The 13,351-nt window shown below is 37.6% G+C and overlaps 1 long non-coding RNA gene across 1 annotated transcript in view; it reads right to left on the reverse strand.

Moving 5' to 3' along the window:
• The window catches only part of LOC118355544 (uncharacterized), a 125,114-nt gene that overhangs the window by 25,241 nt on the left and 86,522 nt on the right, over positions 1–13,351 (reverse strand). The window contains exon 3 of the long non-coding RNA XR_007412288.1: positions 11,283–11,403. This is a non-coding gene — a long non-coding RNA (uncharacterized LOC118355544). The remainder of the gene's footprint in view (positions 1–11,282; positions 11,404–13,351) is intronic.

Raw genomic sequence — 13,351 nt, forward strand, 5'->3', positions numbered from 1 at the left:
GGGAAAAAGCATAAAGGATTCAAGAGACTTCATGACTGCAGAATTTAGATCTAATCAGGCCAAAATTAAAAATCAATTAAATGAGATGCAATCTAAACTGGAGGTCCTAATGACGAGGGTTAATGAAGTGGAAGAAAGAGTGAGGGATGTAGAAGACAAGTTGATGGCAAGGAAGGAAGCTGAGGAAAAGAGAAAAACAATTAGAAGACCATGAGGAAAGGTTAAGGGAAATAAATGATAGCCTCAGAAGGAAAAATCTACGTTTAATTGGGATTCCAGAGGGCACCAAGAGGGACAGAGGACCAGAAAGCATATTTGAACAACTCATAGCTGAGAACTTCCCTAATTTAGGGAGGGAAACAGGCATTCAGATCCAGGAGATAGAGAGGTCCCCCGCTAAAATCAATAAAAACCATTCAACACCTTGACATTTAATAGTGAAACTTGAAAATTCCAAAAATAAAGAGAAAATCCTTAAAACTGCAAGAGACAAGAGATTCTTAACTTATATGGGAAGAAGTATTAGGTTAACAGCAGACCTCTCCAGAGACCTAGCAGGCCAGAAAGGGCTGGCAGGATATATTTAGGGTCCTAAATGAGAAGAACATTGAGCCAAGAATACTCTATCCAGCAAGACTCATTCAGAATAGAAGGAGAGATAAAGAGCTTTCAAGATAGGCAGAAACTGAAAGAATATGTGACCACCAAACCAGCTCTGCAAGAAATATTAAGGGGGACTCTGTAAAAGAAAGAGGAAGTCCAAAAAAATAATCCACAAAAACAGGGACTGAATAGGTATTATGATGACACTAAATTCATATCTTTCAATAGTTACTCTGAACGTGAATGGTCTAAATGATCCCATCAAAAGATGCAAAGTTTCAGACTGGATAAAAAAGCAGAACCCATCTATTTGCTGTCTACAAGAGACTCATTTTAGATGTAAGGACACCTGCAGCCTGAAAATGAAAGGTTGGAGAACCATTTACCATTCAAATGGTCCTCAAAGAAAGCTGGGGTAGCAATCCTCATATCAGATGAATTAAAGTTTACCCCAAAGACTGTAGTAAGAGCTGAAGAGGGACACTATATCATACTTAAACGGTTTATCCAACAAGAAGACCTAACAATCATGAATATTTATGCCCTGAATATGGGAGCTACCAAGTATATCAATCAATTAAAACCAAAGTAAAGACATACTTAGATAATAATACACTAATACTGGGAGACTTCAACATGGCGCTTTCTGCAAATGACATATTTAAGCACAACATCACCAAGAAAAAAAAGGGCTTTAAATGATTCACTGGACCAGCTGGATTTCAAAGATATATGCAGAACTTCCCATCTGAACACAACTGAATACACATTCTTCTCAAGTGCACATGGAACTTTCTCCAGAATAGACCACATGCTGGGTCACAAACCAGGTCTCAACCAATACCAAAAGATTGGGATTGTCCCCTACATATTTTCAGACCACAATGCTATGTTCTTTGGTTTTATTTTTTAATAAATTTATTTTTATTGGTGTTCAATTTACCAACATACAGAATAACACCCAGTACTCATCCTGTCAAGTGCCCCCCTCAGTGCCCGTCACTCATTCACCCCCGCCCCCCGCCATCCTCCCCTTCCACCACCGCTAGTTCATGTTTCCCAGAGTTAGGAATCTTTATGTTTTGTCTCCCTTTCTGATATTTCCCACACATTTCTTCTCCCTTCCCTTATATTCCCTTTCACTATTATTTATATTCCCCAAATGAATGAGAACATATAATGTTTGTCCTTCTCCGACTGACTTACTTCACTCAGCATAATACCCTCCAGTTCCATCCACGTCGAAGCAAATGGTGGGTATTTGTCATTTCTAATGGCTGAGTAATATTCCATTGTATACATAAACCACATCTTCTTTATCCATTCATCTTTCGATGGACACCGAGGCTCCTTCCACAGTTTGGCTATTGTGGCCATTGCTGCTAGAAACATCGTGGTGCAGGTGTCCCGGGTGCAGGCTATTGTGGTCATTGCTACTAGAAACATCGGGGTGCAGGTGTCCCGTTTCATTGCATTTGTATCTTTGGGGTAAATCCCCAACAGTGCAATTGCTGGGTCGTAGGGCAGGTCTATTTTTAACTCTTTGAGGAACCTCCACACAGTTTTCCAGAGTGGCTGCACCAGTTCACATTCCCACCAACAGTGTGAGAGGGTTCCCTTTTCTCCACATCCTCTCCAACATTTGTGGTTTCCTGCCTTGTTAATTTGCCCCATTCTCACTGGTGTGAGGTGGTATCTCATTGTGGTTTTGATTTGTATTTCCCTGATGGCAAGTGATGCAGAGCATTTTCTCATGTGCATGTTGGCCATGTCTATGTCTTCCTCTGTGAGATTTCTCTTCATGTCTTTTGCCCATTTTATGATTGGATTGTTTGTTTCTTTGGTGTTGAGTTTAATAAGTTCTTTATAGATCTTGGAAACTAGCCCTTTATCTGATACGTCATATGCAAATATCTTCTCCCATTCTGTAGGTTGTCTTTGAGTTTTGTTGACTGTATCCTTTGCTGTGCAAAAGCTTCTTATCTTGATGAAGTCTCAATAGTTCATTTTTGCTTTTGTTTCTTTTGCCTTCGTGGATGTATCTTGCAAGAAGTTATTGTGGCCAAGTTCAAAAAGGGTGTTGCCTGTGTTCTCCTCTAGGATTTTGATGGAATCTTGTCTCACATTTAGATCTTTCATCCATTTTGAGTTTATCTTTGTGTATGGTGAAAGAGAGTGGTCTAGTTTCATTCTTCTGCATGTGGATGTCCAATTTTCCCAGCACCATTTATTGAAGAGACTTTCTTCCAATGGATAGTCTTTCTTCCTTTATCAAATATTAGTTGACCATAAAGTTGAGGGTCCACTTCTGGGTTCTCTAATCTGTTCCATTGATCTATGTGTCTGTTTTTATGCCAGTGCCACACTGTCTTGATGACCACAGCTTTGTAGTACAACCTGAAATCTGGCATTGTGATGCCCCCAGATATGGTTTTCTTTTTTAAAATTCCCCTGGCTATTCAAGGTCTTTTCTGATTCTACACAAAGCTTAAAATAATTTGTTCTAACTCTCTGAAGAAAGTCCATGGTATTTTGATAGGGATTGCATTAAACGTGTAAATTGCCCTGGGTAACATTGACATTTTCACAATATTAATTCTGCCAATCCATGAGCATGGAATATTTTTCCATCTCTTTGTGTCTTCCTCAATTTCTTTCAGAAGTGTTCTATAGTTTTTAGGGTATAGATCCTTTACCTCTTTGCTTAGGTTTATTCCTAGGTATCTTATGCTTTTGGGTGCTATTGTAAATGGGATTGACTCCTTAATTTCTCTTTCTTCAGTCTCATTGTTAGTGTATAGAAATGCCACTGATTTCTGGGCATTGATTTTGTATCCTGCCACACTGCCAAATTGCTGTATGAGTTCTAGCAATCTTGGGGTGGAGGCTTTTGGGTTTTCCATGTAGAGTATCATGTCATCGGCGAAGAGGGAGAGTTTGACTTCTTCTTTGCCAAATTGAATGCCTTTAATGTCTTTTTGTTGTCTGATTGCTGAGGCTAGGACTTCCAGTACTATGTTGAACAGCAGTGGTGAGAGTGGACATCCCTGTCTTGTTCCTGATCTTAGGGGAAAGGCTCCCAGGGCTTCCCCATTGAGAATGATATTTGCTGTGGGCTTTTTGTAGATGGCTTTTAAGATGTTGAGGAATGTTCCCTCTATCCCTACACTCTAAAGAGTTTTGATCAGGAACGGATGCTGTATTTTGTCAAATGCTTTCTCTGCATCTAATGAGAGGATCATATGGTTCTTGGTTTTTCTCTTGCTGATATGATGAATCACATTGATTGTTTTACAAGTGTTGAACCAGCCTTGTGTCCCGGGGATAAATCCTACTTGTCAGACCACAATGCTTTGAAACTAGAACTCAATCACAAGAAGAAATTTGATAGTTTTTTTAAAGATTTTATTTATTCATGAGAGACATGGGGGTGGGGGGGGGCAGACACAGGCAGAGGGAGAAGCAGTCTCCATGCAGGGAGCCTGATGTGGGACTCAATCCTGGGAATCCAGGATAATGGGCTGAAAGCAGATGCTAAACTGCTGAGCCACCCAGGTGTCCCAATCACAAGAAGAAATTTGGTAGAAACGCAAACACATGGAAGTTAAAGAGCATCCTACTAAAAGATGAATGGGTCAACCAGGAAATTAGAGAAAAATTAAACAGATTCATAGAAACTAGGGATAAGAAAGAAAGAAAGAAAGAAAGAAAGAAAGAAAGAAAGAAAGAAAGAAAAAAGAAAAGAAAAGAAAAAGAATACAAAACTAGGGATCCCTGGGTGGCTCAGCAGTTTAATGCATGCCTTCAGCCCAGGGCATGATCCTGGAGTCCCAGGATCAAGTCCCACATCAGGCTCCCTGAATGGAGCCTGCTTCTCCCTCTGCCTGTGTCTCTGCCTCTCTCTCTCTTTCTCTGTGTCTCTTATGAATAAATAAAATCTTTTTAAAAAAAAGATTCATAGAAACTATTGAAAATGAAGACATAACTGTTCAAAATCTTTGGGATACATCAAAAGCACTCTTAAGAGGGAAATATATCTCAATACAAGCATCCCTCAAAAAATTGGAAAAAAACTCAAATACACAAGCTAACCTCACACCTAAAGGAACTGGAGAAAAAAAACATCAAATAAAACCTACACCAAGCAATGAAGAGAGATAATAATGATTCGAGCAGAACTCAGTGGAATAGAGACCAGAATAACTGTGAAATAGATCAAGAAAACCAGGAGTTGGTTCTTTGAAAGAATTAATAAGATAGATAAACCACTAGCCAGCCTTATTAAAATAAAAAAGACTCAAATTAATAAAATCACAAATGAAAGAGGAGAGATCATAACCGATACTAAGGAAATACAAACGATTTTAAAAACGTATTATGAGCAGCTATATGCCAATAAATTAAGCAATTTAGAAGAAATGAGTGCATTTCTGGAAAACCACAAACTACCAAAACTGGAACAGGAAGAAATAGAAAACCTTAACAGACTAATAACCAGGGAGGAAATGGAAGCAGTCATCAAAAACCTCCCAAGATGCAAAAGTCCAGGGCCAAAAGGCTTCCCGGGGGAATTCTATCAAACGATAAGAAGAAATAATACCTATTCTACTAAAGCTGCTCCAATTAATAGAAAGGGACAGAATACTTCCAAATTCGTTTTATGAGGTCAGCGTCACCTTAATTCCAAAACTAAACAAAGACCCCACCAAAAAGGAGAACTATAGACCAATATCCCTGATGAACACAGATGCAAAAATTCTCAACAAGATACTAGCCAATAGGATCCAACAGTACATTAAAAAGATTATTCACCATGACCAAGTGGGATTTATCCCTGGGATGCACAGTTGGTTCAACACCCTAAGATCAGGAACACGACGAGGATGCCGACTCTCATCAGTGCTATTCAACATAGTACTAGAAGTCCTAACCTCAGCAATCAGACAACAAAAAGAAATAAAAGGCATTCAAATTGGCAAAGAATTCAAACTCTCCCTCTTCGCAGATGACATGATACTGTACATAGAAAACCCAAAAGACTCCACCACAAGATTGCTTGACTCATACAGCAATTCAGCAGTGTGGCAGGATACAAAATCAATGCCCAGAAATCAGTGGCATTTCTATACACTAACCATGAGACTGAAGAAAGAGAAATTAAGGAGTCAATCCCACTTACAATTGCACCCGAAAGCATAAGATACCTAGGAATAAACCTAACCAAAGAGGTAAAAGATCTATACCCTAAAAACTACAGAACACTTCTGAAAGAAACTGAAGAAGACATAAAGAGATGGAAAAATATTCCATGCTCATGGCTTGGCAGAATTAATATTGTGAAAATGTCAATGCTACCCAGGGCAATGTACACATTTAATGCAATCCCTATCAAAATACCATGGACTTTCTTCAGAGAGTTGGAGCAAATCATCTTAAGATTCGTGTGGCATCAGAAAAGACCCCAAATAGCCAGGGGAATATTGAAAAAGAAAACCATAGCTGGGGCATCACAATGCCAGATTTCAGGTTGTACTACAAAGCTGTCGTCATCAAAACAGTGTGGTACTGGCACAAAAACAGACACACATCAATGGAACAGAACATAGAACCCAGAAATGGGCCCTCAACTCTATGGTCAAGTAATATTCAACAAAGCAGGAAAGACTCTCCACTGGAAAAAAGACAGTCTCTTCAATAAATGGTGCTGGGAAAATTGGACATCCACATGCAGAAGAATGAAACTAGACCACTCTCTTTCACTATACACAAAGATAAACTCAAAATGGATGAAAGATCTAAATGTAAGACAAGAATCCATCAAAATCCAGAGGAGAACACAGGAACTTGGCTATAGCAATTTCTTGCAAGATATATCTATGAAGGCAAGGGAAACAAAAGCAAAAATGAACTTTTGGAACTTCAAGATAAAAAGCTTCTGCACAGCAAAAGAAACAGTCAACAAAACTAAAAGACAACGTACAGAATGGGAGAAGATATTTGCAAATGACCTATCAGATAAAGGGCTAGTATCCAGGATTTATAATGAACTTATTAAACTCAACTGCAAAGAAACAAACAATTCAGTCATGAAATGGGCAAAAGACATGAACAGAAATTTCACCAAGGAAGACATAGACATGGCCAACATGCACATGAGAAAATGCTCCACATCACTGGCCATCAGAGAAAGACAAATCAAGACCACAATGAGATACCACCTCACAGCAGTGAGAATTTTGAAAATGAACAAGACAGGAAACAACCAATGTTGGAGAGGATGTGGAGAAAGGGGAACCCTCTTGCACTGTTGGCGGGAATGTGAACTGGTGCAGCCACTCTGGAAAGCTGTGTGGAGGTTCCTCAAAGAGTTAAAAATAGAACTACCATTCGACCCAGCAATTGCACTACTGGGGATTTACCCCAAAGATACAGATGCAGTGAAAAGCCAAGACACCTGCACCTCAATGTTTATAAGGAGCAATGTCCACAATAGCCAAACTGTGGATGGAGCCTCGATGTCCATCGAAAGATGAATGGATAAAGAAGATGTGGTCTATGTATACAATGGAATATTACTCAGCCATCAAAACGAGGAATACCCACCGTTTGCTTCGACGTGGATGGAACTGGAGGGTATTATGCTGAGTGAAGTAAGTCAATCGGAAAATGACAAACATTACATGGTTTCTTTCATTTGGGGAATATAAAAAATATTGAAAGGGAATAAAGGGGAAAGGAGAGAAAATGAGTGGGAAATATTAGAGAGGGAGACATAACATGAGAGACTCCTAACTCTGGGAAACGAACAAGGGTAGTGGAAGCAGAGGAAGCGGAGGGGCGGGGGATGGGGTGACTGGGTGATGGGCATTGAGGGGGGCACATGACAGGATGAGCACTGGATGTTATACTATATGTTGGCAAATCGAACTCCAATAAAAAAAATACCAAAAAAAGAAGAAAAAAATGACGAATATCCACCATTTGCTTCGATGTGGATGGAACTGGAGGTATTATGCTGAGTGAAGTAAGTCAATTGGAAAAGGACAATCATCATATGGTTTCACTCATACGGGGAATATAAAAAATAGTGTAAGGGATCATAGAGAAAGAGAGAAAATGAGTGGGAAAAATCATAAAGGGTGACAAAACATGAGAGACAACCTTGTGTCCCCCAACTCTGGGAAACGAACAAGGGGTAGTGGAATGGGAGGTGGGTCAGGGGATGGGGTGACTGGGTGATGGGCACTGAGAGGGGAACTTGATGGGATGAGCCACTGGGTGTTGTACTATATTTGGCAAATCGAACTCCAGTAAAAAAATATACAAAAAAAAAAAAAAGATTTTTAAAAAAGGATACTAGATTCAGTGAAAAAAAATTTAAATTAAATATCTTATAGGTTTTCCTTAGAAATATTGAATCATCACTGCCAATAACTTCCCAATGTATTTTCTGGGTTACTATGATTTTTAGTTAAAAACTAAATTCTAAAATAAATTTTAAATTACAGTAAAGCAATTCTAAATGAATTAATAACAAACATCGATAAGTAAGTTCATTATTTGCAATATTCCTCCATCTTAGTTATCAAACAGATAAGCTAGAAATATTTTAAACTGCTTATGTTTGCAAAATATAAATGTTTTATTATGTAATCTTATTAATTAATTGTTGCTTATGTGTTAATTATGTTATATTTATGGTTTACGTTATGTGTTAAATTATCATGTAATCTTAAAATATTAAATTGTAATTATTAAATAAGGTACATCAAATTCTTGTATTATCTAAATAATTAGTATATAATCACTAGAATCTTTATATACTACAACAAACCATTCTGAATTACTGTGAACTACAATTTAAATTTGTATTGCTATTTAAAACTTTTTCTAAGCAGGGTCTTCTTTTTTTTTTTTTCTTGCCTTTTCTTTTAAACCCAGTATAGTTTTCTTTTTTTAACCCAGAATAGTTAACATACAATGTTGTGTTAGTTTCAGGTATAAAATATAGCAATTTGACAATTCTATACATTACTCAGCATTATGTCTTTCAACAGACATAATCATGTGGATGCTCTACTTGTTCTTTGCTATAGAACTTACCATGTATCCCTAACTTTATATTTATCAACTACAGTATATTATAAAGAATATTTTATTTACATGCTTTCTGAAAAATTGAAATGCAATTTTCTATAGGTAATTTTCCTGACACTGTTCCTTAAATAATGTGACGGGTCAATTGGTCAATTTCCTTTCTGTGAAAAAGATAACAGAAATTTTATCTTTCAAGTATATTTTACATTGTCAAAGATTGCTGATTGCCTACTCAATATCCATTCTCCTCTTCTTCCCCATTAAGTGGAATTACAATTTTGTTGGCGGCATCCATGTGCTGCTCAAGGGAAAAAGCATCTATATTTCCCAACCTCCCTTGCAAAGTGGGTGGCCATGGGACATAGAAGAGGCCACGGCCATGGAAGTAGAAGCTGTTGTTGGGGCTTCTGGAGAAGCTCCAGAAAAAGGAAATCTTACTCTGCTGACATAGTTATTTTTGTCCTTTATTTTTCCTCCTCCCCCTTAGACCTTTAGAAAAGAGCCAAAAGAATTACAGACATCTCAGCCTTGGTATTCAGAGTCACCAAGCCAATTCAAGCAACCAGACTTCTCCTTACATAAGAAAAAACAAGGCTTTATCTAATTTAAGTCACTGTTATATGAGTTTTCTGTTTCATGCAGCAAACTAAACTCCTGAGAAATCTGTACTAACTGTACACAGCAGTGTCAGTTACTAAAATCACCCTGCAAACGGATCTACACAAAAGAACATTACTTTTCACATGTGGTTTTGTTAAATTTAAAATTTTAGCACCTTAATAAAAGTCATTAGACAAATCTAACTTTGTTTATATATAAAAGCCTCTTGAGAGAGTAGGTCCCAAAAAGAGCACAACATGTAATAAGGAGACAAGACAATGAAAGGAAGGTCTTTATCTTTGAGGTCTTTATCCTCAAAGACATAGTCCTCCACAGTAGAGTACTGACAAAGAATTAGGCAGAGTCCAACAGAGCTGTTTCTGAAAATAATGGTTATGTTTAAAAAAAAAAAAAACTAAGGAAGGAAAAGACTATGAACAGCAGAGCCTTTGAAATGTATAGAATGTTACAAAAATAATGATTTGTTCTATGTATCTGTTCTTTACATTGTGGCCTCATTATTTTGTTTGAAATTCCTGGTACATCAGACATATTCATAAATACCCCATCATATATCAAAGATTTTGGATTCATTTTCTCATTCACTGAAAAAATGTTTTAAATGTCTACTTTATGCCAGACACTATTCTAGGCTCTGGTAATACGACTGTAAAGAATAGAGCTAAAGCTTCGGTTGATAAGGAGCTTATAGTCTGAAGGGGAGAGATACAGATATAAATAAGTTAGACAATGTTAAGTGCCGAAGGGGGAAAAAAAGACAGAAGGGGTATGAGATGTCAGGAGTACATCTGATTTTTTTTTTTTAAGATTTCATGTATCTATTTATTTAGAGAGAGACCATGAATGGGCAAAGGGAGAGGGAGACAGAATCCCAAGCATACTCCCTGCTGAGTGTGGAGCCCTGTGAGGAGTTCCATGCAGGGCTCAATCTTATGGCCCTGAGATTGTGATCTGTGCCAAAATCAAGAATCTGAGGCTCAACCAACTGAGCCACCCAAGGCACCCCAGAAGACTCCATGAGAAGACGACATTTAGTAAAGATATAAAGGGCATGGAGAAACAACTTACAGAGATATCTAAGGAAATAACATTCCGGGCCAGTGGAGGAGGGAAGAATGAGCAACAGCAGAAGTTGGGAGGCTGGAGTGCTTACTACAGAGTACCGTTAGAGGCCTGTGGGGCTTAGAGGTGCGTGAGCATAAATTTTAGAGTAATATGATTGTGTCACATCTCAGGCCCCACATCTATTTAACATTCATCTATAACATAAAAAAACTTACCTTTAACCCTTCTAGTTTCCAGTGATATTTGGAAGGTTTTTCATAGGGAACATTTTATAAAATGAAAACAACAGTAGAATTCTTGATATACCATGAGAAAATTTATGTTTAAATACCTGGTCATAAAGAACTATATATTTTCATATCATTACCAATGTTTAAAAAGTGATGACATTCAAATATTTCTTATACTTTTTAATCTCAGGTTTTCAAAAATGTGCTGCACACATTAAGTACTAGATTCGGCCTTTAGAAGATTTTTATCCTGTAATACAAGTAATTTTCTGAAAGAGTATTTTCTCTGTGTGGAGAAAATTAAGCGCCTGTCTCAATTTAGGAGTATGTCTAAAAGAGTATCCCTTAAAAGGGTTACATTCTTAGGGTCAGAAATAGTAGATTGAGGTTTGTAATGTGTATCAAAATGGAAATTTTATTTTGATAGACTTTATATCATTCCAATTGCCCCACTGAAATGTAGATATAAGAATACTAAAATCTGTTGCATTAAAATTTTAAACTCATTGCTCTAAAGAATGTATCTGGACTGCCTGTGTGCTTGGGGTGAGTCATTTATCCTCTTATTCTCCCACAGAGAATCTGATTGCATTCAAACTACCAGCTGGAGAATTCAGCTACCTTTGGAAAACTTGATATCAATGTATCTGCGAAGAGGTCTCTTACCATGTGCAGAAGCTTTAATGTAGCCTAAGGTGGCCATCATCACCTCTTCACAGCTAAGGAAGCCAGAAGAGACATCCTGCCATCTTCCTCAGGTATTTCTAGCATTTGTGAATTTACCACTCTAGAAGATGAGAGAATCAATTTTAGCATGTTCATGCTTATTTTCAAAAACTTTTGTGTTACTTTGATTCATCTCTCTCCCTCAATACTCATATCAATGAACACATATCCAATTATATTTTTAGACCTTTAATTATTATTAAAACCATTTAATTTAATCTCCTCAAGTTATAGGATTCTAAATAAATAAGTAATGATAACTATCTGTTTTATAGATCTTTGTCTTTTAAAAAAAAAACTTTATTTATTCATGAGAGACACAGAGAGAGAGGCAGAGACACAGGCAGAGGGAGATGCAGGCTCCCTGCAAAGAGCCTGATGCGGGACTCAATCCTGGGACTCCAGGATCACTCCCTGAGCTGAAGGCAGAGGCTCAACCATTGAGCCACCCAGGCATCCCTAGATCTTTGTCTTAAAAAATAATCATAGCCTACTCCTGTATAGTATTTGTAAAGGCAGGCTATATTCTGAGTACTCTAAACTATTTATTCATTTGATTCTCCAGCCAAATATAGGAAGTGCCATCATCATCTTATAGGCAAGGAATCTAAGCAACATGGAACTAAGTCACCTGCCCAGCATCACATAACTGGTTAAGTATTAGTGCCAGGATATGGACCTGGTAGTGTGGGCTCCAGATATTTGAGCTTTGGCCCTGATGTCACGCTGCTTAACCTGAGTTCTCAGTGCTGTTTTCTTCAAGTGAATTATGGCTACTAAAACAATCTGTAATTCTATGGATATGTAATTATTCATAAAGTAAGGCATTGCTAGTGAGAAGTAGCCATGGTAGTTACCTGATGATAAGAAATGTAAGCACATATCCATGGAAACATATCTAACACTTGTAAGTTTTAACACTGGTAAGTTTTACCAACTTGTAAACTGCAGTAAAACAAGCCAAGTGTATAGTAAGAAATTCTGTATGAGTTTGGAAGAAAAACTCCTAAACCAAGGTTATTTGTAAATAGTTCAAATGAGAATGGGATTTGAGATATTACTGAAAAGAGAGGAATTGGATTTTCAGAAAGAGGCTTATAAGTGAGGGGCAACTTGAGCAAAGAGCATGAAGGAGCAAAGCAGAGGACTATTAATGGAACAGCAAATATACCAACTGCTAGAGAAGTGGATTCATCAGCACCCACTGATGCTCTAAGGATGTGTTCATTGATGTATGTAATGTTCCTTGAATATCTTGGGGAAAAACAAGTATTTAAATTAAGCCTATTACTTTTGCTTATGGATTTTTCTTTCACGCAATCCTAATACTCAAAAGTCAGAGAAATTGGGGCAACTGGGTGGCTCAGTCAGTTAAGTGTCTGTCTTCAGCTCAGATCATGATCCCAGGGTCCTGGGATTGAGCCTGTGCCAGGCTCCCTGCTCAGTGGAGAGCCTGCTTCTCCTCTCCGTGTGTCCCTCCCCTGTGCTTGTGCTCTCTCGTTCTCTCTCTCTCTCTCTCACTTACTTCCAAATAAATCAATAAAATCTTTTTTTAAAAAATTAGAGAAAATGCTGGTTTACTTGAAAACTGGAACCCTTGGTTTCTAGATCATTCAGTTACAGAATCAGAATTGGAGTCAAAACTTTGATCTAATTCAGGCCTAGCACTTTCTTTAGAGTTATATAAACTCTTTAAACCTCAGTTTCCTTCTTTGTAGTATGAAAAAATACTACTTCTCTCATTTGGTATGCTGGGAGAATTAAAATGAGATAATGCTCATCATTCACTGAGTATTGGTATTAGAGCTTGGCCATGATAGGCTCTCAGTGAACATGTTTCTCCCACTCACCCATCTCATTTACTCATACATATACACATATTTAAGGAGTTTCTTAGGATATCCAGTACACCCTTCTTGATTTAGAAATGAGAAAAAACTAGTAATGTGAAATTATATATCCCAAAACAACCTAAAGATAGGAGACTAATTCTGTCTCTTTGTTTGATC

This window comes from Canis lupus, chromosome 8 (assembly GCF_003254725.2).
Source record: "Canis lupus dingo isolate Sandy chromosome 8, ASM325472v2, whole genome shotgun sequence".
Classification (NCBI taxonomy): Eukaryota; Metazoa; Chordata; class Mammalia; order Carnivora; family Canidae; genus Canis; species Canis lupus.